Below are 21,796 nucleotides of genomic sequence, written 5' to 3'. Positions count from 1 at the left end.
AAGCAGTGTCGTAGCTCCCCACACCTCTTTTCAACAAGTAGCACATTCTGGTTATCACTTTTGTTCCACAATTTAGAGCATGCGCTCAGTGTAAGTGAAAGACAGCTCATTCAAGCACCACTGGCGAAAACACCCTTCACTTTCTTTGACCGCTTACAGCCTTGCGGTAAAGTTCTCAGGCCGCAGGGTGTAACAGCTGATTAAATATTCCATTAAAAAAGGCAAAAAGGAAGGAAAAGCATGCTCCAGGTGAGGCTCGAACTCACAACCTCGGCATTGCTCAACAGATACTGCCATATAAGTACCGCGCGCTGACCGATTGCGCCACTGGAGCGCTGTCTTTAGCGGGCAGATTCCTCATCCATCTCGCCTCAGTTTATCGTAGGCCTCCAAGTAATCCTGCACCTAAACTCCTGCTCGCCTCAGAAAGAAGGGAATGGTCCTTCTTTCCTAGCAAGAAATGGTAGGTAAGAGGTACTGCTAGAAAAAACACTGCCAAAGTCACTTGACTGGAGCTCAAGGACAGCTTTTAAAGATAAAAGGGAGAGCCGTTTTGAGAAGAGGAAAAAATGAAATTGAAAATGCTATCGTGACGTGTCAGCCATGTATTCATGCACATTTGAAAAGTTACTGAAAGAGCCACTGTAAACCAAGAAGTGTCAGGTTATGCCAAGTCCCTCTAGAATGCAGCATGCCAAAGTCAGTTTGTGGGTAAACCCAGCTAAAGCGCAAGAGTTCTTTATAGATCTGAAAAGCCACTCTCCAGCGACTGGGTTGAGAATTTTGATGCTCTGTTTGGCAGAAAAGCTGGCGATCCACATGAGGTTCGATTTCTGCCCTCTTGCGGCAAGCAGACATCTGAACACGTTCCAGAGCAGCAACTATTTTTGTGAATCTCAGGAAACGCAACAACACCATGTCATTTGAGGCAAAGGAGGCACAGCGCTAAGGTGCGATTCTGACTGCTATTCATATAGCTTGATACATCAAGAAAAACACTTCTGGGACTGACACAAAAAGGTCGGAAATGCCTTCCCGCTGTTTAAGCTTACCTAGGATGCCTGTCAAGATGGCCATTTCCCTTGAGGATGGCCATTTCCCAGTGGAGATTTGCATGCCACCGCGGGATGTCAGGAGAATGCCGGACGGATGGCAAAAGTCCTTCCTAAGAAAAGCTGCTTTTCCTTTCTGTGGAGTTGGACACTTTTTTTGTCCGAAGCGCTGCTGGAGATTAGTATTTGTATCTTTTCCAGAGCATGCTGGTCAACTAAGCCAAGTCATCTGAGGCACACTGTACTTCTGCGACATAGTGATTGGCACACACATTTAGATTAAGGCATCAGGAGAGAGGACTTCAGGGACTGACACGTGAAGCAGAGAAAGGTAGCTGCCCTCGGTGATGGTTTTTATATTTCATTCTTGGCTGATGTTTGAAGCTGCCTGGAAGGAGTCCTGGCTTAAAGGAACAAGCAAGATATCCTACACCCCAGATGGGACTCGAACCCACAATCCCTGGCTTAGGAGGCCAGTGCCTTATCCATTAGGCCACTGGGGCTTGCCTCAAGACCCTGCCAAAGCTTCTTCTTTTCTCCTGTAGAGGTCATCCGTTCTTCTTCTTGCCAAGGTAAGGGTGGCAAGGTCTCTGTTTTGATTTTCCCTTGCAAACGTCCTACAGAATTCCAAGCAGATTGAGCTACGGAGTCAGAAGAATGGGTTTGCTCAAACTGAAAAGCAGTGTCGTAGCTCCCCACACCTCTTTTCAACAAGTAGCACATTCTGGTTATCACTTTTGTTCCACAATTTAGAGCATGCGCTCAGTGTAAGTGAAAGACAGCTCATTCAAGCACCACTGGCGAAAACACCCATCACTTTCTTTGACCGCTTACAGCCTTGCGGTAAAGTTCTCAGGCCGCAGGGTGTAACAGCTGATTAAATATTCCATTAAAAAAGGCAAAAAGGAAGGAAAAGCATGCTCCAGGTGAGGCTTGAACTCACAACCTCGGCATTGCTCAACAGATACTGCCATATAAGTACCGCGCGCTGACCGATTGCGCCACTGGAGCGCTGTCTTTAGCGGGCAGATTCCTCATCCATCTCGCCTCAGTTTATCGTAGGCCTCCAAGTAATCCTGCACCTAAACTCCTGCTCGCCTCAGAAAGAAGGGAATGGTCCTTCTTTCCTAGCAAGAAATGGTAGGTAAGAGGTACTGCTAGAAAAAACACTGCCAAAGTCACTTGACTGGAGCTCAAGGACAGCTTTTAAAGATAAAAGGGAGAGCTGTTTTGAGAAGAGGAAAAAATGAAATTGAAAATGCTATCGTGACGTGTCAGCCATGTATTCATGCACATTTGAAAAGTTACTGAAAGAGCCACTGTAAACCAAGAAGTGTCAGGTTATGCCAAGTCCCTCTAGAATGCAGCATGCCAAAGTCAGTTTGTGGGTAAACCCAGCTAAAGCGCAAGAGTTCTTTATAGATCTGAAAAGCCACTCTCCAGCGACTGGGTTGAGAATTTTGATGCTCTGTTTGGCAGAAAAGCTGGCGATCCACATGAGGTTCGATTTCTGCCCTCTTGCGGCAAGCAGACATCTGAACACGTTCCAGAGCAGCAACTATTTTTGTGAATCTCAGGAAACGCAACAACACCATGTCATTTGAGGCAAAGGAGGCACAGCGCTAAGGTGCGATTCTGACTGCTATTCATATAGCTTGATACATCAAGAAAAACACTTCTGGGACTGACACAAAAAGGTCGGAAATGCCTTCCCGCTGTTTAAGCTTACCTAGGATGCCTGTCAAGATGGCCATTTCCCTTGAGGATGGCCATTTCCCAGTGGAGATTTGCATGCCACCGCGGGATGTCAGGAGAATGCCGGACGGATGGCAAAAGTCCTTCCTAAGAAAAGCTGCTTTTCCTTTCTGTGGAGTTGGACACTTTTTTTGTCCGAAGCGCTGCTGGAGATTAGTATTTGTATCTTTTCCAGAGCATGCTGGTCAACTAAGCCAAGTCATCTGAGGCACACTGTACTTCTGCGACATAGTGATTGGCACACACATTTAGATTAAGGCATCAGGAGAGAGGACTTCAGGGACTGACACGTGAAGCAGAGAAAGGTAGCTGCCCTCGGTGATGGTTTTTATATTTCATTCTTGGCTGATGTTTGAAGCTGCCTGGAAGGAGTCCTGGCTTAAAGGAACAAGCAAGATATCCTACACCCCAGATGGGACTCGAACCCACAATCCCTGGCTTAGGAGGCCAGTGCCTTATCCATTAGGCCACTGGGGCTTGCCTCAAGACCCTGCCAAAGCTTCTTCTTTTCTCCTGTAGAGGTCATCCGTTCTTCTTCTTGCCAAGGTAAGGGTGGCAAGGTCTCTGTTTTGATTTTCCCTTGCAAACGTCCTACAGAATTCCAAGCAGATTGCGCTACGGAGTCAGAAGAATGGGTTTGCTCAAACTGAAAAGCAGTGTCGTAGCTCCCCACACCTCTTTTCAACAAGTAGCACATTCTGGTTATCACTTTTGTTCCACAATTTAGAGCATGCGCTCAGTGTAAGTGAAAGACAGCTCATTCAAGCACCACTGGCGAAAACACCCTTCACTTTCTTTGACCGCTTACAGCCTTGCGGTAAAGTTCTCAGGCCGCAGGGTGTAACAGCTGATTAAATATTCCATTAAAAAAGGCAAAAAGGAAGGAAAAGCATGCTCCAGGTGAGGCTCGAACTCACAACCTCGGCATTGCTCAACAGATACTGCCATATAAGTACCGCGCGCTGACCGATTGCGCCACTGGAGCGCTGTCTTTAGCGGGCAGATTCCTCATCCATCTCGCCTCAGTTTATCGTAGGCCTCCAAGTAATCCTGCACCTAAACTCCTGCTCGCCTCAGAAAGAAGGGAATGGTCCTTCTTTCCTAGCAAGAAATGGTAGGTAAGAGGTACTGCTAGAAAAAACACTGCCAAAGTCACTTGACTGGAGCTCAAGGACAGCTTTTAAAGATAAAAGGGAGAGCTGTTTTGAGAAGAGGAAAAAATGAAATTGAAAATGCTATCGTGACGTGTCAGCCATGTATTCATGCACATTTGAAAAGTTACTGAAAGAGCCACTGTAAACCAAGAAGTGTCAGGTTATGCCAAGTCCCTCTAGAATGCAGCATGCCAAAGTCAGTTTGTGGGTAAACCCAGCTAAAGCGCAAGAGTTCTTTATAGATCTGAAAAGCCACTCTCCAGCGACTGGGTGGAGAATTTTGATGCTCTGTTTGGCAGAAAAGCTGGCGATCCACATGAGGTTCGATTTCTGCCCTCTTGCGGCAAGCAGACATCTGAACACGTTCCAGAGCAGCAACTATTTTTGTGAATCTCAGGAAACGCAACAACACCATGTCATTTGAGGCAAAGGAGGCACAGCGCTAAGGTGCGATTCTGACTGCTATTCATATAGCTTGATACATCAAGAAAAACACTTCTGGGACTGACACAAAAAGGTCGGAAATGCCTTCCCGCTGTTTAAGCTTACCTAGGATGCCTGTCAAGATGGCCATTTCCCTTGAGGATGGCCATTTCCCAGTGGAGATTTGCATGCCACCGCGGGATGTCAGGAGAATGCCGGACGGATGGCAAAAGTCCTTCCTAAGAAAAGCTGCTTTTCCTTTCTGTGGAGTTGGACACTTTTTTTGTCCGAAGCGCTGCTGGAGATTAGTATTTGTATCTTTTCCAGAGCATGCTGGTCAACTAAGCCAAGTCATCTGAGGCACACTGTACTTCTGCGACATAGTGATTGGCACACACATTTAGATTAAGGCATCAGGAGAGAGGACTTCAGGGACTGACACGTGAAGCAGAGAAAGGTAGCTGCCCTCGGTGATGGTTTTTATATTTCATTCTTGGCTGATGTTTGAAGCTGCCTGGAAGGAGTCCTGGCTTAAAGGAACAAGCAAGATATCCGACACCCCAGATGGGACTCGAACCCACAATCCCTGGCTTAGGAGGCCAGTGCCTTATCCATTAGGCCACTGGGGCTTGCCTCAAGACCCTGCCAAAGCTTCTTCTTTTCTCCTGTAGAGGTCATCCGTTCTTCTTCTTGCCAAGGTAAGGGTGGCAAGGTCTCTGTTTTGATTTTCCCTTGCAAACGTCCTACAGAATTCCAAGCAGATTGAGCTACGGAGTCAGAAGAATGGGTTTGCTCAAACTGAAAAGCAGTGTCGTAGCTCCCCACACCTCTTTTCAACAAGTAGCACATTCTGGTTATCACTTTTGTTCCACAATTTAGAGCATGCGCTCAGTGTAAGTGAAAGACAGCTCATTCAAGCACCACTGGCGAAAACACCCTTCACTTTCTTTGACCGCTTACAGCCTTGCGGTAAAGTTCTCAGGCCGCAGGGTGTAACAGCTGATTAAATATTCCATTAAAAAAGGCAAAAAGGAAGGAAAAGCATGCTCCAGGTGAGGCTCGAACTCACAACCTCGGCATTGCTCAACAGATACTGCCATATAAGTACCGCGCGCTGACCGATTGCGCCACTGGAGCGCTGTCTTTAGCGGGCAGATTCCTCATCCATCTCGCCTCAGTTTATCGTAGGCCTCCAAGTAATCCTGCACCTAAACTCCTGCTCGCCTCAGAAAGAAGGGAATGGTCCTTCTTTCCTAGCAAGAAATGGTAGGTAAGAGGTACTGCTAGAAAAAACACTGCCAAAGTCACTTGACTGGAGCTCAAGGACAGCTTTTAAAGATAAAAGGGAGAGCTGTTTTGAGAAGAGGAAAAAATGAAATTGAAAATGCTATCGTGACGTGTCAGCCATGTATTCATGCACATTTGAAAAGTTACTGAAAGAGCCACTGTAAACCAAGAAGTGTCAGGTTATGCCAAGTCCCTCTAGAATGCAGCATGCCAAAGTCAGTTTGTGGGTAAACCCAGCTAAAGCGCAAGAGTTCTTTATAGATCTGAAAAGCCACTCTCCAGCGACTGGGTTGAGAATTTTGATGCTCTGTTTGGCAGAAAAGCTGGCGATCCACATGAGGTTCGATTTCTGCCCTCTTGCGGCAAGCAGACATCTGAACACGTTCCAGAGCAGCAACTATTTTTGTGAATCTCAGGAAACGCAACAACACCATGTCATTTGAGGCAAAGGAGGCACAGCGCTAAGGTGCGATTCTGACTGCTATTCATATAGCTTGATACATCAAGAAAAACACTTCTGGGACTGACACAAAAAGGTCGGAAATGCCTTCCCGCTGTTTAAGCTTACCTAGGATGCCTGTCAAGATGGCCATTTCCCTTGAGGATGGCCATTTCCCAGTGGAGATTTGCATGCCACCGCGGGATGTCAGGAGAATGCCGGACGGATGGCAAAAGTCCTTCCTAAGAAAAGCTGCTTTTCCTTTCTGTGGAGTTGGACACTTTTTTTGTCCGAAGCGCTGCTGGAGATTAGTATTTGTATCTTTTCCAGAGCATGCTGGTCAACTAAGCCAAGTCATCTGAGGCACACTGTACTTCTGCGACATAGTGATTGGCACACACATTTAGATTAAGGCATCAGGAGAGAGGACTTCAGGGACTGACACGTGAAGCAGAGAAAGGTAGCTGCCCTCGGTGATGGTTTTTATATTTCATTCTTGGCTGATGTTTGAAGCTGCCTGGAAGGAGTCCTGGCTTAAAGGAACAAGCAAGATATCCGACACCCCAGATGGGACTCGAACCCACAATCCCTGGCTTAGGAGGCCAGTGCCTTATCCATTAGGCCACTGGGGCTTGCCTCAAGACCCTGCCAAAGCTTCTTCTTTTCTCCTGTAGAGGTCATCCGTTCTTCTTCTTGCCAAGGTAAGGGTGGCAAGGTCTCTGTTTTGATTTTCCCTTGCAAACGTCCTACAGAATTCCAAGCAGATTGAGCTACGGAGTCAGAAGAATGGGTTTGCTCAAACTGAAAAGCAGTGTCGTAGCTCCCCACACCTCTTTTCAACAAGTAGCACATTCTGGTTATCACTTTTGTTCCACAATTTAGAGCATGCGCTCAGTGTAAGTGAAAGACAGCTCATTCAAGCACCACTGGCGAAAACACCCTTCACTTTCTTTGACCGCTTACAGCCTTGCGGTAAAGTTCTCAGGCCGCAGGGTGTAACAGCTGATTAAATATTCCATTAAAAAAGGCAAAAAGGAAGGAAAAGCATGCTCCAGGTGAGGCTCGAACTCACAACCTCGGCATTGCTCAACAGATACTGCCATATAAGTACCGCGCGCTGACCGATTGCGCCACTGGAGCGCTGTCTTTAGCGGGCAGATTCCTCATCCATCTCGCCTCAGTTTATCGTAGGCCTCCAAGTAATCCTGCACCTAAACTCCTGCTCGCCTCAGAAAGAAGGGAATGGTCCTTCTTTCCTAGCAAGAAATGGTAGGTAAGAGGTACTGCTAGAAAAAACACTGCCAAAGTCACTTGACTGGAGCTCAAGGACAGCTTTTAAAGATAAAAGGGAGAGCTGTTTTGAGAAGAGGAAAAAATGAAATTGAAAATGCTATCGTGACGTGTCAGCCATGTATTCATGCACATTTGAAAAGTTACTGAAAGAGCCACTGTAAACCAAGAAGTGTCAGGTTATGCCAAGTCCCTCTAGAATGCAGCATGCCAAAGTCAGTTTGTGGGTAAACCCAGCTAAAGCGCAAGAGTTCTTTATAGATCTGAAAAGCCACTCTCCAGCGACTGGGTTGAGAATTTTGATGCTCTGTTTGGCAGAAAAGCTGGCGATCCACATGAGGTTCGATTTCTGCCCTCTTGCGGCAAGCAGACATCTGAACACGTTCCAGAGCAGCAACTATTTTTGTGAATCTCAGGAAACGCAACAACACCATGTCATTTGAGGCAAAGGAGGCACAACGCTAAGGTGCGATTCTGACTGCTATTCATATAGCTTGATACATCAAGAAAAACACTTCTGGGACTGACACAAAAAGGTCGGAAATGCCTTCCCGCTGTTTAAGCTTACCTAGGATGCCTGTCAAGATGGCCATTTCCCTTGAGGATGGCCATTTCCCAGTGGAGATTTGCATGCCACCGCGGGATGTCAGGAGAATGCCGGACGGATGGCAAAAGTCCTTCCTAAGAAAAGCTGCTTTTCCTTTCTGTGGAGTTGGACACTTTTTTTGTCCGAAGCGCTGCTGGAGATTAGTATTTGTATCTTTTCCAGAGCATGCTGGTCAACTAAGCCAAGTCATCTGAGGCACACTGTACTTCTGCGACATAGTGATTGGCACACACATTTAGATTAAGGCATCAGGAGAGAGGACTTCAGGGACTGACACGTGAAGCAGAGAAAGGTAGCTGCCCTCGGTGATGGTTTTTATATTTCATTCTTGGCTGATGTTTGAAGCTGCCTGGAAGGAGTCCTGGCTTAAAGGAACAAGCAAGATATCCGACACCCCAGATGGGACTCGAACCCACAATCCCTGGCTTAGGAGGCCAGTGCCTTATCCATTAGGCCACTGGGGCTTGCCTCAAGACCCTGCCAAAGCTTCTTCTTTTCTCCTGTAGAGGTCATCCGTTCTTCTTCTTGCCAAGGTAAGGGTGGCAAGGTCTCTGTTTTGATTTTCCCTTGCAAACGTCCTACAGAATTCCAAGCAGATTGAGCTACGGAGTCAGAAGAATGGGTTTGCTCAAACTGAAAAGCAGTGTCGTAGCTCCCCACACCTCTTTTCAACAAGTAGCACATTCTGGTTATCACTTTTGTTCCACAATTTAGAGCATGCGCTCAGTGTAAGTGAAAGACAGCTCATTCAAGCACCACTGGCGAAAACACCCTTCACTTTCTTTGACCGCTTACAGCCTTGCGGTAAAGTTCTCAGGCCGCAGGGTGTAACAGCTGATTAAATATTCCATTAAAAAAGGCAAAAAGGAAGGAAAAGCATGCTCCAGGTGAGGCTCGAACTCACAACCTCGGCATTGCTCAACAGATACTGCCATATAAGTACCGCGCGCTGACCGATTGCGCCACTGGAGCGCTGTCTTTAGCGGGCAGATTCCTCATCCATCTCGCCTCAGTTTATCGTAGGCCTCCAAGTAATCCTGCACCTAAACTCCTGCTCGCCTCAGAAAGAAGGGAATGGTCCTTCTTTCCTAGCAAGAAATGGTAGGTAAGAGGTACTGCTAGAAAAAACACTGCCAAAGTCACTTGACTGGAGCTCAAGGACAGCTTTTAAAGATAAAAGGGAGAGCTGTTTTGAGAAGAGGAAAAAATGAAATTGAAAATGCTATCGTGACGTGTCAGCCATGTATTCATGCACATTTGAAAAGTTACTGAAAGAGCCACTGTAAACCAAGAAGTGTCAGGTTATGCCAAGTCCCTCTAGAATGCAGCATGCCAAAGTCAGTTTGTGGGTAAACCCAGCTAAAGCGCAAGAGTTCTTTATAGATCTGAAAAGCCACTCTCCAGCGACTGGGTTGAGAATTTTGATGCTCTGTTTGGCAGAAAAGCTGGCGATCCACATGAGGTTCGATTTCTGCCCTCTTGCGGCAAGCAGACATCTGAACACGTTCCAGAGCAGCAACTATTTTTGTGAATCTCAGGAAACGCAACAACACCATGTCATTTGAGGCAAAGGAGGCACAGCGCTAAGGTGCGATTCTGACTGCTATTCATATAGCTTGATACATCAAGAAAAACACTTCTGGGACTGACACAAAAAGGTCGGAAATGCCTTCCCGCTGTTTAAGCTTACCTAGGATGCCTGTCAAGATGGCCATTTCCCTTGAGGATGGCCATTTCCCAGTGGAGATTTGCATGCCACCGCGGGATGTCAGGAGAATGCCGGACGGATGGCAAAAGTCCTTCCTAAGAAAAGCTGCTTTTCCTTTCTGTGGAGTTGGACACTTTTTTTGTCCGAAGCGCTGCTGGAGATTAGTATTTGTATCTTTTCCAGAGCATGCTGGTCAACTAAGCCAAGTCATCTGAGGCACACTGTACTTCTGCGACATAGTGATTGGCACACACATTTAGATTAAGGCATCAGGAGAGAGGACTTCAGGGACTGACACGTGAAGCAGAGAAAGGTAGCTGCCCTCGGTGATGGTTTTTATATTTCATTCTTGGCTGATGTTTGAAGCTGCCTGGAAGGAGTCCTGGCTTAAAGGAACAAGCAAGATATCCGACACCCCAGATGGGACTCGAACCCACAATCCCTGGCTTAGGAGGCCAGTGCCTTATCCATTAGGCCACTGGGGCTTGCCTCAAGACCCTGCCAAAGCTTCTTCTTTTCTCCTGTAGAGGTCATCCGTTTTTCTTCTTGCCAAGGTAAGGGTGGCAAGGTCTCTGTTTTGATATTCCCTTGCAAACGTCCTACAGAATTCCAAGCAGATTGAGCTACGGAGTCAGAAGAATGGGTTTGCTCAAACTGAAAAGCAGTGTCGTAGCTCCCCACACCTCTTTTCAACAAGTAGCACATTCTGGTTATCACTTTTGTTCCACAATTTAGAGCATGCGCTCAGTGTAAGTGAAAGACAGCTCATTCAAGCACCACTGGCGAAAACACCCTTCACTTTCTTTGACCGCTTACAGCCTTGCGGTAAAGTTCTCAGGCCGCAGGGTGTAACAGCTGATTAAATATTCCATTAAAAAAGGCAAAAAGGAAGGAAAAGCATGCTCCAGGTGAGGCTCGAACTCACAACCTCGGCATTGCTCAACAGATACTGCCATATAAGTACCGCGCGCTGACCGATTGCGCCACTGGAGCGCTGTCTTTAGCGGGCAGATTCCTCATCCATCTCGCCTCAGTTTATCGTAGGCCTCCAAGTAATCCTGCACCTAAACTCCTGCTCGCCTCAGAAAGAAGGGAATGGTCCTTCTTTCCTAGCAAGAAATGGTAGGTAAGAGGTACTGCTAGAAAAAACACTGCCAAAGTCACTTGACTGGAGCTCAAGGACAGCTTTTAAAGATAAAAGGGAGAGCCGTTTTGAGAAGAGGAAAAAATGAAATTGAAAATGCTATCGTGACGTGTCAGCCATGTATTCATGCACATTTGAAAAGTTACTGAAAGAGCCACTGTAAACCAAGAAGTGTCAGGTTATGCCAAGTCCCTCTAGAATGCAGCATGCCAAAGTCAGTTTGTGGGTAAACCCAGCTAAAGCGCAAGAGTTCTTTATAGATCTGAAAAGCCACTCTCCAGCGACTGGGTTGAGAATTTTGATGCTCTGTTTGGCAGAAAAGCTGGCGATCCACATGAGGTTCGATTTCTGCCCTCTTGCGGCAAGCAGACATCTGAACACGTTCCAGAGCAGCAACTATTTTTGTGAATCTCAGGAAACGCAACAACACCATGTCATTTGAGGCAAAGGAGGCACAGCGCTAAGGTGCGATTCTGACTGCTATTCATATAGCTTGATACATCAAGAAAAACACTTCTGGGACTGACACAAAAAGGTCGGAAATGCCTTCCCGCTGTTTAAGCTTACCTAGGATGCCTGTCAAGATGGCCATTTCCCTTGAGGATTGCCATTTCCCAGTGGAGATTTGCATGCCACCGCGGGATGTCAGGAGAATGCCGGACGGATGGCAAAAGTCCTTCCTAAGAAAAGCTGCTTTTCCTTTCTGTGGAGTTGGACACTTTTTTTGTCCGAAGCGCTGCTGGAGATTAGTATTTGTATCTTTTCCAGAGCATGCTGGTCAACTAAGCCAAGTCATCTGAGGCACACTGTACTTCTGCGACATAGTGATTGGCACACACATTTAGATTAAGGCATCAGGAGAGAGGACTTCAGGGACTGACACGTGAAGCAGAGAAAGGTAGCTGCCCTCGGTGATGGTTTTTATATTTCATTCTTGGCTGATGTTTGAAGCTGCCTGGAAGGAGTCCTGGCTTAAAGGAACAAGCAAGATATCCTACACCCCAGATGGGACTCGAACCCACAATCCCTGGCTTAGGAGGCCAGTGCCTTATCCATTAGGCCACTGGGGCTTGCCTCAAGACCCTGCCAAAGCTTCTTCTTTTCTCCTGTAGAGGTCATCCGTTCTTCTTCTTGCCAAGGTAAGGGTGGCAAGGTCTCTGTTTTGATTTTCCCTTGCAAACGTCCTACAGAATTCCAAGCAGATTGAGCTACGGAGTCAGAAGAATGGGTTTGCTCAAACTGAAAAGCAGTGTCGTAGCTCCCCACACCTCTTTTCAACAAGTAGCACATTCTGGTTATCACTTTTGTTCCACAATTTAGAGCATGCGCTCAGTGTAAGTGAAAGACAGCTCATTCAAGCACCACTGGCGAAAACACCCTTCACTTTCTTTGACCGCTTACAGCCTTGCGGTAAAGTTCTCAGGCCGCAGGGTGTAACAGCTGATTAAATATTCCATTAAAAAAGGCAAAAAGGAAGGAAAAGCATGCTCCAGGTGAGGCTCGAACTCACAACCTCGGCATTGCTCAACAGATACTGCCATATAAGTACCGCGCGCTGACCGATTGCGCCACTGGAGCGCTGTCTTTAGCGGGCAGATTCCTCATCCATCTCGCCTCAGTTTATCGTAGGCCTCCAAGTAATCCTGCACCTAAACTCCTGCTCGCCTCAGAAAGAAGGGAATGGTCCTTCTTTCCTAGCAAGAAATGGTAGGTAAGAGGTACTGCTAGAAAAAACACTGCCAAAGTCACTTGACTGGAGCTCAAGGACAGCTTTTAAAGATAAAAGGGAGAGCTGTTTTGAGAAGAGGAAAAAATGAAATTGAAAATGCTATCGTGACGTGTCAGCCATGTATTCATGCACATTTGAAAAGTTACTGAAAGAGCCACTGTAAACCAAGAAGTGTCAGGTTATGCCAAGTCCCTCTAGAATGCAGCATGCCAAAGTCAGTTTGTGGGTAAACCCAGCTAAAGCGCAAGAGTTCTTTATAGATCTGAAAAGCCACTCTCCAGCGACTGGGTTGAGAATTTTGATGCTCTGTTTGGCAGAAAAGCTGGCGATCCACATGAGGTTCGATTTCTGCCCTCTTGCGGCAAGCAGACATCTGAACACGTTCCAGAGCAGCAACTATTTTTGTGAATCTCAGGAAACGCAACAACACCATGTCATTTGAGGCAAAGGAGGCACAGCGCTAAGGTGCGATTCTGACTGCTATTCATATAGCTTGATACATCAAGAAAAACACTTCTGGGACTGACACAAAAAGGTCGGAAATGCCTTCCCGCTGTTTAAGCTTACCTAGGATGCCTGTCAAGATGGCCATTTCCCTTGAGGATGGCCATTTCCCAGTGGAGATTTGCATGCCACCGCGGGATGTCAGGAGAATGCCGGACGGATGGCAAAAGTCCTTCCTAAGAAAAGCTGCTTTTCCTTTCTGTGGAGTTGGACACTTTTTTTGTCCGAAGCGCTGCTGGAGATTAGTATTTGTATCTTTTCCAGAGCATGCTGGTCAACTAAGCCAAGTCATCTGAGGCACACTGTACTTCTGCGACATGGTGATTGGCACACACATTTAGATTAAGGCATCAGGAGAGAGGACTTCAGGGACTGACACGTGAAGCAGAGAAAGGTAGCTGCCCTCGGTGATGGTTTTTATATTTCATTCTTGGCTGATGTTTGAAGCTGCCTGGAAGGAGTCCTGGCTTAAAGGAACAAGCAAGATATCCGACACCCCAGATGGGACTCGAACCCACAATCCCTGGCTTAGGAGGCCAGTGCCTTATCCATTAGGCCACTGGGGCTTGCCTCAAGACCCTGCCAAAGCTTCTTCTTTTCTCCTGTAGAGGTCATCCGTTCTTCTTCTTGCCAAGGTAAGGGTGGCAAGGTCTCTGTTTTGATTTTCCCTTGCAAACGTCCTACAGAATTCCAAGCAGATTGAGCTACGGAGTCAGAAGAATGGGTTTGCTCAAACTGAAAAGCAGTGTCGTAGCTCCCCACACCTCTTTTCAACAAGTAGCACATTCTGGTTATCACTTTTGTTCCACAATTTAGAGCATGCGCTCAGTGTAAGTGAAAGACAGCTCATTCAAGCACCACTGGCGAAAACACCCTTCACTTTCTTTGACCGCTTACAGCCTTGCGGTAAAGTTCTCAGGCCGCAGGGTGTAACAGCTGATTAAATATTCCATTAAAAAAGGCAAAAAGGAAGGAAAAGCATGCTCCAGGTGAGGCTCGAACTCACAACCTCGGCATTGCTTAACAGATACTGCCATATAAGTACCGCGCGCTGACCGATTGCGCCACTGGAGCGCTGTCTTTAGCAGGCAGATTCCTCATCCATCTCGCCTCAGTTTATCGTAGGCCTCCAAGTAATCCTGCACCTAAACTCCTGCTCGCCTCAGAAAGAAGGGAATGGTCCTTCTTTCCTAGCAAGAAATGGTAGGTAAGAGGTACTGCTAGAAAAAACACTGCCAAAGTCACTTGACTGGAGCTCAAGGACAGCTTTTAAAGATAAAAGGGAGAGCTGTTTTGAGAAGAGGAAAAAATGAAATTGAAAATGCTATCGTGACGTGTCAGCCATGTATTCATGCACATTTGAAAAGTTACTGAAAGAGCCACTGTAAACCAAGAAGTGTCAGGTTATGCCAAGTCCCTCTAGAATGCAGCATGCCAAAGTCAGTTTGTGGGTAAACCCAGCTAAAGCGCAAGAGTTCTTTATAGATCTGAAAAGCCACTCTCCAGCGACTGGGTTGAGAATTTTGATGCTCTGTTTGGCAGAAAAGCTGGCGATCCACATGAGGTTCGATTTCTGCCCTCTTGCGGCAAGCAGACATCTGAACACGTTCCAGAGCAGCAACTATTTTTGTGAATCTCAGGAAACGCAACAACACCATGTCATTTGAGGCAAAGGAGGCACAGCGCTAAGGTGCGATTCTGACTGCTATTCATATAGCTTGATACATCAAGAAAAACACTTCTGGGACTGACACAAAAAGGTCGGAAATGCCTTCCCGCTGTTTAAGCTTACCTAGGATGCCTGTCAAGATGGCCATTTCCCTTGAGGATGGCCATTTCCCAGTGGAGATTTGCATGCCACCGCGGGATGTCAGGAGAATGCCGGACGGATGGCAAAAGTCCTTCCTAAGAAAAGCTGCTTTTCCTTTCTGTGGAGTTGGACACTTTTTTTGTCCGAAGCGCTGCTGGAGATTAGTATTTGTATCTTTTCCAGAGCATGCTGGTCAACTAAGCCAAGTCATCTGAGGCACACTGTACTTCTGCGACATAGTGATTGGCACACACATTTAGATTAAGGCATCAGGAGAGAGGACTTCAGGGACTGACACGTGAAGCAGAGAAAGGTAGCTGCCCTCGGTGATGGTTTTTATATTTCATTCTTGGCTGATGTTTGAAGCTGCCTGGAAGGAGTCCTGGCTTAAAGGAACAAGCAAGATATCCGACACCCCAGATGGGACTCGAACCCACAATCCCTGGCTTAGGAGGCCAGTGCCTTATCCATTAGGCCACTGGGGCTTGCCTCAAGACCCTGCCAAAGCTTCTTCTTTTCTCCTGTAGAGGTCATCCGTTCTTCTTCTTGCCAAGGTAAGGGTGGCAAGGTCTCTGTTTTGATTTTCCCTTGCAAACGTCCTACAGAATTCCAAGCAGATTGAGCTACGGAGTCAGAAGAATGGGTTTGCTCAAACTGAAAAGCAGTGTCGTAGCTCCCCACACCTCTTTTCAACAAGTAGCACATTCTGGTTATCACTTTTGTTCCACAATTTAGAGCATGCGCTCAGTGTAAGTGAAAGACAGCTCATTCAAGCACCACTGGCGAAAACACCCTTCACTTTCTTTGACCGCTTACAGCCTTGCGGTAAAGTTCTCAGGCCGCAGGGTGTAACAGCTGATTAAATATTCCATTAAAAAAGGCAAAAAGGAAGGAAAAGCATGCTCCAGGTGAGGCTCGAACTCACAACCTCGGCATTGCTCAACAGATACTGCCATATAAGTACCGCGCGCTGACCGATTGCGCCACTGGAGCGCTGTCTTTAGCGGGCAGATTCCTCATCCATCTCGCCTCAGTTTATCGTAGGCCTCCAAGTAATCCTGCACCTAAACTCCTGCTCGCCTCAGAAAGAAGGGAATGGTCCTTCTTTCCTAGCAAGAAATGGTAGGTAAGAGGTACTGCTAGAAAAAACACTGCCAAAGTCACTTGACTGGAGCTCAAGGACAGCTTTTAAAGATAAAAGGGAGAGCTGTTTTGAGAAGAGGAAAAAATGAAATTGAAAATGCTATCGTGACGTGTCAGCCATGTATTCATGCACATTTGAAAAGTTACTGAAAGAGCCACTGTAAACCAAGAAGTGTCAGGTTATGCCAAGTCCCTCTAGAATGCAGCATGCCAAAGTCAGTTTGTGGGTAAACCCAGCTAAAGCGCAAGAGTTCTTTATAGATCTGAAAAGCCACTCTCCAGCGACTGGGTTGAGAATTTTGATGCTCTGTTTGGCAGAAAAGCTGGCGATCCACATGAGGTTCGATTTCTGCCCTCTTGCGGCAAGCAGACATCTGAACACGTTCCAGAGCAGCAACTATTTTTGTGAATCTCAGGAAACGCAACAACACCATGTCATTTGAGGCAAAGGAGGCACAGCGCTAAGGTGCGATTCTGACTGCTATTCATATAGCTTGATACATCAAGAAAAACACTTCTGGGACTGACACAAAAAGGTCGGAAATGCCTTCCCGCTGTTTAAGCTTACCTAGGATGCCTGTCAAGATGGCCATTTCCCTTGAGGATGGCCATTTCCCAGTGGAGATTTGCATGCCACCGCGGGATGTCAGGAGAATGCCGGACGGATGGCAAAAGTCCTTCCTAAGAAAAGCTGCTTTTCCTTTCTGTGGAGTTGGACACTTTTTTTGTCCGAAGCGCTGCTGGAGATTAGTATTTGTATCTTTTCCAGAGCATGCTGGTCAACTAAGCCAAGTCATCTGAGGCACACTGTACTTCTGCGACATAGTGATTGGCACACACATTTAGATTAAGGCATCAGGAGAGAGGACTTCAGGGACTGACACGTGAAGCAGAGAAAGGTAGCTGCCCTCGGTGATGGTTTTTATATTTCATTCTTGGCTGATGTTTGAAGCTGCCTGGAAGGAGTCCTGGCTTAAAGGAACAAGCAAGATATCCGACACCCCAGATGGGACTCGAACCCACAATCCCTGGCTTAGGAGGCCAGTGCCTTATCCATTAGGCCACTGGGGCTTGCCTCAAGACCCTGCCAAAGCTTCTTCTTTTCTCCTGTAGAGGTCATCCGTTCTTCTTCTTGCCAAGGTAAGGGTGGCAAGGTCTCTGTTTTGATTTTCCCTTGCAAACGTCCTACAGAATTCCAAGCAGATTGAGCTACGGAGTCAGAAGAATGGGTTTGCTCAAACTGAAAAGCAGTGTCGTAGCTCCCCACACCTCTTTTCAAGAAGTAGCACATTCTGGTTATCACTTTTGTTCCACAATTTAGAGCATGCGCTCAGTGTAAGTGAAAGACAGCTCATTCAAGCACCACTGGCGAAAACACCCTTCACTTTCTTTGACCGCTTACAGCCTTGCGGTAAAGTTCTCAGGCCGCAGGGTGTAACAGCTGATTAAATATTCCATTAAAAAAGGCAAAAAGGAAGGAAAAGCATGCTCCAGGTGAGGCTCGAACTCACAACCTCGGCATTGCTCAACAGATACTGCCATATAAGTACCGCGCGCTGACCGATTGCGCCACTGGAGCGCTGTCTTTAGCGGGCAGATTCCTCATCCATCTCGCCTCAGTTTATCGTAGGCCTCCAAGTAATCCTGCACCTAAACTCCTGCTCGCCTCAGAAAGAAGGGAATGGTCCTTCTTTCCTAGCAAGAAATGGTAGGTAAGAGGTACTGCTAGAAAAAACACTGCCAAAGTCACTTGACTGGAGCTCAAGGACAGCTTTTAAAGATAAAAGGGAGAGCTGTTTTGAGAAGAGGAAAAAATGAAATTGAAAATGCTATCGTGACGTGTCAGCCATGTATTCATGCACATTTGAAAAGTTACTGAAAGAGCCACTGTAAACCAAGAAGTGTCAGGTTATGCCAAGTCCCTCTAGAATGCAGCATGCCAAAGTCAGTTTGTGGGTAAACCCAGCTAAAGCGCAAGAGTTCTTTATAGATCTGAAAAGCCACTCTCCAGCGACTGGGTTGAGAATTTTGATGCTCTGTTTGGCAGAAAAGCTGGCGATCCACATGAGGTTCGATTTCTGCCCTCTTGCGGCAAGCAGACATCTGAACACGTTCCAGAGCAGCAACTATTTTTGTGAATCTCAGGAAACGCAACAACACCATGTCATTTGAGGCAAAGGAGGCACAGCGCTAAGGTGCGATTCTGACTGCTATTCATATAGCTTGATACATCAAGAAAAACACTTCTGGGACTGACACAAAAAGGTCGGAAATGCCTTCCCGCTGTTTAAGCTTACCTAGGATGCCTGTCAAGATGGCCATTTCCCTTGAGGATGGCCATTTCCCAGTGGAGATTTGCATGCCACCGCGGGATGTCAGGAGAATGCCGGACGGATGGCAAAAGTCCTTCCTAAGAAAAGCTGCTTTTCCTTTCTGTGGAGTTGGACACTTTTTTTGTCCGAAGCGCTGCTGGAGATTAGTATTTGTATCTTTTCCAGAGCATGCTGGTCAACTAAGCCAAGTCATCTGAGGCACACTGTACTTCTGCGACATAGTGATTGGCACACACATTTAGATTAAGGCATCAGGAGAGAGGACTTCAGGGACTGACACGTGAAGCAGAGAAAGGTAGCTGCCCTCGGTGATGGTTTTTATATTTCATTCTTGGCTGATGTTTGAAGCTGCCTGGAAGGAGTCCTGGCTTAAAGGAACAAGCAAGATATCCGACACCCCAGATGGGACTCGAACCCACAATCCCTGGCTTAGGAGGCCAGTGCCTTATCCATTAGGCCACTGGGGCTTGCCTCAAGACCCTGCCAAAGCTTCTTCTTTTCTCCTGTAGAGGTCATCCGTTCTTCTTCTTGCCAAGGTAAGGGTGGCAAGGTCTCTGTTTTGATTTTCCCTTGCAAACGTCCTACAGAATTCCAAGCAGATTGAGCTACGGAGTCAGAAGAATGGGTTTGCTCAAACTGAAAAGCAGTGTCGTAGCTCCCCACACCTCTTTTCAACAAGTAGCACATTCTGGTTATCACTTTTGTTCCACAATTTAGAGCATGCGCTCAGTGTAAGTGAAAGACAGCTCATTCAAGCACCACTGGCGAAAACACCCTTCACTTTCTTTGACCGCTTACAGCCTTGCGGTAAAGTTCTCAGGCCGCAGGGTGTAACAGCTGATTAAATATTCCATTAAAAAAGGCAAAAAGGAAGGAAAAGCATGCTCCAGGTGAGGCTCGAACTCACAACCTCGGCATTGCTCAACAGATACTGCCATATAAGTACCGCGCGCTGACCGATTGCGCCACTGGAGCGCTGTCTTTAGCGGGCAGATTCCTCATCCATCTCGCCTCAGTTTATCGTAGGCCTCCAAGTAATCCTGCACCTAAACTCCTGCTCGCCTCAGAAAGAAGGGAATGGTCCTTCTTTCCTAGCAAGAAATGGTAGGTAAGAGGTACTGCTAGAAAAAACACTGCCAAAGTCACTTGACTGGAGCTCAAGGACAGCTTTTAAAGATAAAAGGGAGAGCTGTTTTGAGAAGAGGAAAAAATGAAATTGAAAATGCTATCGTGACGTGTCAGCCATGTATTCATGCACATTTGAAAAGTTACTGAAAGAGCCACTGTAAACCAAGAAGTGTCAGGTTATGCCAAGTCCCTCTAGAATGCAGCATGCCAAAGTCAGTTTGTGGGTAAACCCAGCTAAAGCGCAAGAGTTCTTTATAGATCTGAAAAGCCACTCTCCAGCGACTGGGTTGAGAATTTTGATGCTCTGTTTGGCAGAAAAGCTGGCGATCCACATGAGGTTCGATTTCTGCCCTCTTGCGGCAAGCAGACATCTGAACACGTTCCAGAGCAGCAACTATTTTTGTGAATCTCAGGAAACGCAACAACACCATGTCATTTGAGGCAAAGGAGGCACAGCGCTAAGGTGCGATTCTGACTGCTATTCATATAGCTTGATACATCAAGAAAAACACTTCTGGGACTGACACAAAAAGGTCGGAAATGCCTTCCCGCTGTTTAAGCTTACCTAGGATGCCTGTCAAGATGGCCATTTCCCTTGAGGATGGCCATTTCCCAGTGGAGATTTGCATGCCACCGCGGGATGTCAGGAGAATGCCGGACGGATGGCAAAAGTCCTTCCTAAGAAAAGCTGCTTTTCCTTTCTGTGGAGTTGGACACTTTTTTTGTCCGAAGCGCTGCTGGAGATTAGTATTTGTATCTTTTCCAGAGCATGCTGGTCAACTAAGCCAAGTCATCTGAGGCACACTGTACTTCTGCGACATAGTGATTGGCACACACATTTAGATTAAGGCATCAGGAGAGAGGACTTCAGGGACTGACACGTGAAGCAGAGAAAGGTAGCTGCCCTCGGTGATGGTTTTTATATTTCATTCTTGGCTGATGTTTGAAGCTGCCTGGAAGGAGTCCTGGCTTAAAGGAACAAGCAAGATATCCGACACCCCAGATGGGACTCGAACCCACAATCCCTGGCTTAGGAGGCCAGTGCCTTATCCATTAGGCCACTGGGGCTTGCCTCAAGACCCTGCCAAAGCTTCTTCTTTTCTCCTGTAGAGGTCATCCGTTCTTCTTCTTGCCAAGGTAAGGGTGGCAAGGTCTCTGTTTTGATTTTCCCTTGCAAACGTCCTACAGAATTCCAAGCAGATTGAGCTACGGAGTCAGAAGAATGGGTTTGCTCAAACTGAAAAGCAGTGTCGTAGCTCCCCACACCTCTTTTCAAGAAGTAGCACATTCTGGTTATCACTTTTGTTCCACAATTTAGAGCATGCGCTCAGTGTAAGTGAAAGACAGCTCATTCAAGCACCACTGGCGAAAACACCCTTCACTTTCTTTGACCGCTTACAGCCTTGCGGTAAAGTTCTCAGGCCGCAGGGTGTAACAGCTGATTAAATATTCCATTAAAAAAGGCAAAAAGGAAGGAAAAGCATGCTCCAGGTGAGGCTCGAACTCACAACCTCGGCATTGCTCAACAGATACTGCCATATAAGTACCGCGCGCTGACCGATTGCGCCACTGGAGCGCTGTCTTTAGCGGGCAGATTCCTCATCCATCTCGCCTCAGTTTATCGTAGGCCTCCAAGTAATCCTGCACCTAAACTCCTGCTCGCCTCAGAAAGAAGGGAATGGTCCTTCTTTCCTAGCAAGAAATGGTAGGTAAGAGGTACTGCTAGAAAAAACACTGCCAAAGTCACTTGACTGGAGCTCAAGGACAGCTTTTAAAGATAAAAGGGAGAGCTGTTTTGAGAAGAGGAAAAAATGAAATTGAAAATGCTATCGTGACGTGTCAGCCATGTATTCATGCACATTTGAAAAGTTACTGAAAGAGCCACTGTAAACCAAGAAGTGTCAGGTTATGCCAAGTCCCTCTAGAATGCAGCATGCCAAAGTCAGTTTGTGGGTAAACCCAGCTAAAGCGCAAGAGTTCTTTATAGATCTGAAAAGCCACTCTCCAGCGACTGGGTTGAGAATTTTGATGCTCTGTTTGGCAGAAAAGCTGGCGATCCACATGAGGTTCGATTTCTGCCCTCTTGCGGCAAGCAGACATCTGAACACGTTCCAGAGCAGCAACTATTTTTGTGAATCTCAGGAAACGCAACAACACCATGTCATTTGAGGCAAAGGAGGCACAGCGCTAAGGTGCGATTCTGACTGCTATTCATATAGCTTGATACATCAAGAAAAACACTTCTGGGACTGACACAAAAAGGTCGGAAATGCCTTCCCGCTGTTTAAGC

At 46.8% G+C, this 21,796-nt stretch overlaps 25 non-coding genes across 25 annotated transcripts; all 25 read right to left on the bottom strand.

The window, feature by feature from the left end:
* Window positions 1-241: 241 nt before the first annotated feature.
* Window positions 242-334, bottom strand: TRNAI-UAU (transfer RNA isoleucine (anticodon UAU)). Its single transcript is given in 2 exon segments — window positions 242-277; window positions 297-334. It is a non-coding gene; the product is annotated as a tRNA-Ile (tRNA).
* Window positions 335-1,482: 1,148 nt separating this feature from the next.
* TRNAR-CCU (transfer RNA arginine (anticodon CCU)) lies at window positions 1,483-1,555 on the bottom strand. Its single transcript has one exon. It is a non-coding gene; the product is annotated as a tRNA-Arg (tRNA).
* Window positions 1,556-1,970: 415 nt separating this feature from the next.
* Window positions 1,971-2,063, bottom strand: TRNAI-UAU (transfer RNA isoleucine (anticodon UAU)). Its single transcript is given in 2 exon segments — window positions 1,971-2,006; window positions 2,026-2,063. It is a non-coding gene; the product is annotated as a tRNA-Ile (tRNA).
* Window positions 2,064-3,211: 1,148 nt separating this feature from the next.
* On the bottom strand, window positions 3,212-3,284 carry TRNAR-CCU (transfer RNA arginine (anticodon CCU)). The gene has a single exon. It is a non-coding gene; the product is annotated as a tRNA-Arg (tRNA).
* A 415-nt stretch (window positions 3,285-3,699) lies between these two features.
* On the bottom strand, window positions 3,700-3,792 carry TRNAI-UAU (transfer RNA isoleucine (anticodon UAU)). The gene is given in 2 exon segments: window positions 3,700-3,735; window positions 3,755-3,792. It is a non-coding gene; the product is annotated as a tRNA-Ile (tRNA).
* A 1,148-nt stretch (window positions 3,793-4,940) lies between these two features.
* TRNAR-CCU (transfer RNA arginine (anticodon CCU)) lies at window positions 4,941-5,013 on the bottom strand. The gene has a single exon. It is a non-coding gene; the product is annotated as a tRNA-Arg (tRNA).
* A 415-nt stretch (window positions 5,014-5,428) lies between these two features.
* On the bottom strand, window positions 5,429-5,521 carry TRNAI-UAU (transfer RNA isoleucine (anticodon UAU)). Its single transcript is given in 2 exon segments — window positions 5,429-5,464; window positions 5,484-5,521. It is a non-coding gene; the product is annotated as a tRNA-Ile (tRNA).
* A 1,148-nt stretch (window positions 5,522-6,669) lies between these two features.
* TRNAR-CCU (transfer RNA arginine (anticodon CCU)) lies at window positions 6,670-6,742 on the bottom strand. The gene has a single exon. It is a non-coding gene; the product is annotated as a tRNA-Arg (tRNA).
* A 415-nt stretch (window positions 6,743-7,157) lies between these two features.
* TRNAI-UAU (transfer RNA isoleucine (anticodon UAU)) lies at window positions 7,158-7,250 on the bottom strand. Its single transcript is given in 2 exon segments — window positions 7,158-7,193; window positions 7,213-7,250. It is a non-coding gene; the product is annotated as a tRNA-Ile (tRNA).
* Window positions 7,251-8,398: 1,148 nt separating this feature from the next.
* TRNAR-CCU (transfer RNA arginine (anticodon CCU)) lies at window positions 8,399-8,471 on the bottom strand. Its single transcript has one exon. It is a non-coding gene; the product is annotated as a tRNA-Arg (tRNA).
* Window positions 8,472-8,886: 415 nt separating this feature from the next.
* Window positions 8,887-8,979, bottom strand: TRNAI-UAU (transfer RNA isoleucine (anticodon UAU)). The gene is given in 2 exon segments: window positions 8,887-8,922; window positions 8,942-8,979. It is a non-coding gene; the product is annotated as a tRNA-Ile (tRNA).
* Window positions 8,980-10,127: 1,148 nt separating this feature from the next.
* On the bottom strand, window positions 10,128-10,200 carry TRNAR-CCU (transfer RNA arginine (anticodon CCU)). The gene has a single exon. It is a non-coding gene; the product is annotated as a tRNA-Arg (tRNA).
* A 415-nt stretch (window positions 10,201-10,615) lies between these two features.
* Window positions 10,616-10,708, bottom strand: TRNAI-UAU (transfer RNA isoleucine (anticodon UAU)). The gene is given in 2 exon segments: window positions 10,616-10,651; window positions 10,671-10,708. It is a non-coding gene; the product is annotated as a tRNA-Ile (tRNA).
* Window positions 10,709-11,856: 1,148 nt separating this feature from the next.
* On the bottom strand, window positions 11,857-11,929 carry TRNAR-CCU (transfer RNA arginine (anticodon CCU)). Its single transcript has one exon. It is a non-coding gene; the product is annotated as a tRNA-Arg (tRNA).
* Window positions 11,930-12,344: 415 nt separating this feature from the next.
* Window positions 12,345-12,437, bottom strand: TRNAI-UAU (transfer RNA isoleucine (anticodon UAU)). The gene is given in 2 exon segments: window positions 12,345-12,380; window positions 12,400-12,437. It is a non-coding gene; the product is annotated as a tRNA-Ile (tRNA).
* A 1,148-nt stretch (window positions 12,438-13,585) lies between these two features.
* TRNAR-CCU (transfer RNA arginine (anticodon CCU)) lies at window positions 13,586-13,658 on the bottom strand. Its single transcript has one exon. It is a non-coding gene; the product is annotated as a tRNA-Arg (tRNA).
* A 415-nt stretch (window positions 13,659-14,073) lies between these two features.
* TRNAI-UAU (transfer RNA isoleucine (anticodon UAU)) lies at window positions 14,074-14,166 on the bottom strand. Its single transcript is given in 2 exon segments — window positions 14,074-14,109; window positions 14,129-14,166. It is a non-coding gene; the product is annotated as a tRNA-Ile (tRNA).
* A 1,148-nt stretch (window positions 14,167-15,314) lies between these two features.
* Window positions 15,315-15,387, bottom strand: TRNAR-CCU (transfer RNA arginine (anticodon CCU)). Its single transcript has one exon. It is a non-coding gene; the product is annotated as a tRNA-Arg (tRNA).
* A 415-nt stretch (window positions 15,388-15,802) lies between these two features.
* Window positions 15,803-15,895, bottom strand: TRNAI-UAU (transfer RNA isoleucine (anticodon UAU)). The gene is given in 2 exon segments: window positions 15,803-15,838; window positions 15,858-15,895. It is a non-coding gene; the product is annotated as a tRNA-Ile (tRNA).
* A 1,148-nt stretch (window positions 15,896-17,043) lies between these two features.
* On the bottom strand, window positions 17,044-17,116 carry TRNAR-CCU (transfer RNA arginine (anticodon CCU)). Its single transcript has one exon. It is a non-coding gene; the product is annotated as a tRNA-Arg (tRNA).
* Window positions 17,117-17,531: 415 nt separating this feature from the next.
* TRNAI-UAU (transfer RNA isoleucine (anticodon UAU)) lies at window positions 17,532-17,624 on the bottom strand. The gene is given in 2 exon segments: window positions 17,532-17,567; window positions 17,587-17,624. It is a non-coding gene; the product is annotated as a tRNA-Ile (tRNA).
* A 1,148-nt stretch (window positions 17,625-18,772) lies between these two features.
* Window positions 18,773-18,845, bottom strand: TRNAR-CCU (transfer RNA arginine (anticodon CCU)). Its single transcript has one exon. It is a non-coding gene; the product is annotated as a tRNA-Arg (tRNA).
* Window positions 18,846-19,260: 415 nt separating this feature from the next.
* Window positions 19,261-19,353, bottom strand: TRNAI-UAU (transfer RNA isoleucine (anticodon UAU)). Its single transcript is given in 2 exon segments — window positions 19,261-19,296; window positions 19,316-19,353. It is a non-coding gene; the product is annotated as a tRNA-Ile (tRNA).
* Window positions 19,354-20,501: 1,148 nt separating this feature from the next.
* Window positions 20,502-20,574, bottom strand: TRNAR-CCU (transfer RNA arginine (anticodon CCU)). Its single transcript has one exon. It is a non-coding gene; the product is annotated as a tRNA-Arg (tRNA).
* Window positions 20,575-20,989: 415 nt separating this feature from the next.
* Window positions 20,990-21,082, bottom strand: TRNAI-UAU (transfer RNA isoleucine (anticodon UAU)). The gene is given in 2 exon segments: window positions 20,990-21,025; window positions 21,045-21,082. It is a non-coding gene; the product is annotated as a tRNA-Ile (tRNA).
* Between the last annotated feature and the right edge of the window lie 714 nt (window positions 21,083-21,796).

The sequence above is a fragment of the Staurois parvus genome, unplaced genomic scaffold, assembly GCF_062004578.1.
Source record: "Staurois parvus isolate SC_StPar_1 unplaced genomic scaffold, SC_StPar_1.0 ptg000276l, whole genome shotgun sequence".
NCBI classification, from domain to species: domain Eukaryota; kingdom Metazoa; phylum Chordata; class Amphibia; order Anura; family Ranidae; genus Staurois; species Staurois parvus.
The sequence above is the reverse complement of the archived record's forward strand: the minus strand, read 5'-3'. Positions and strand labels throughout refer to the sequence as shown.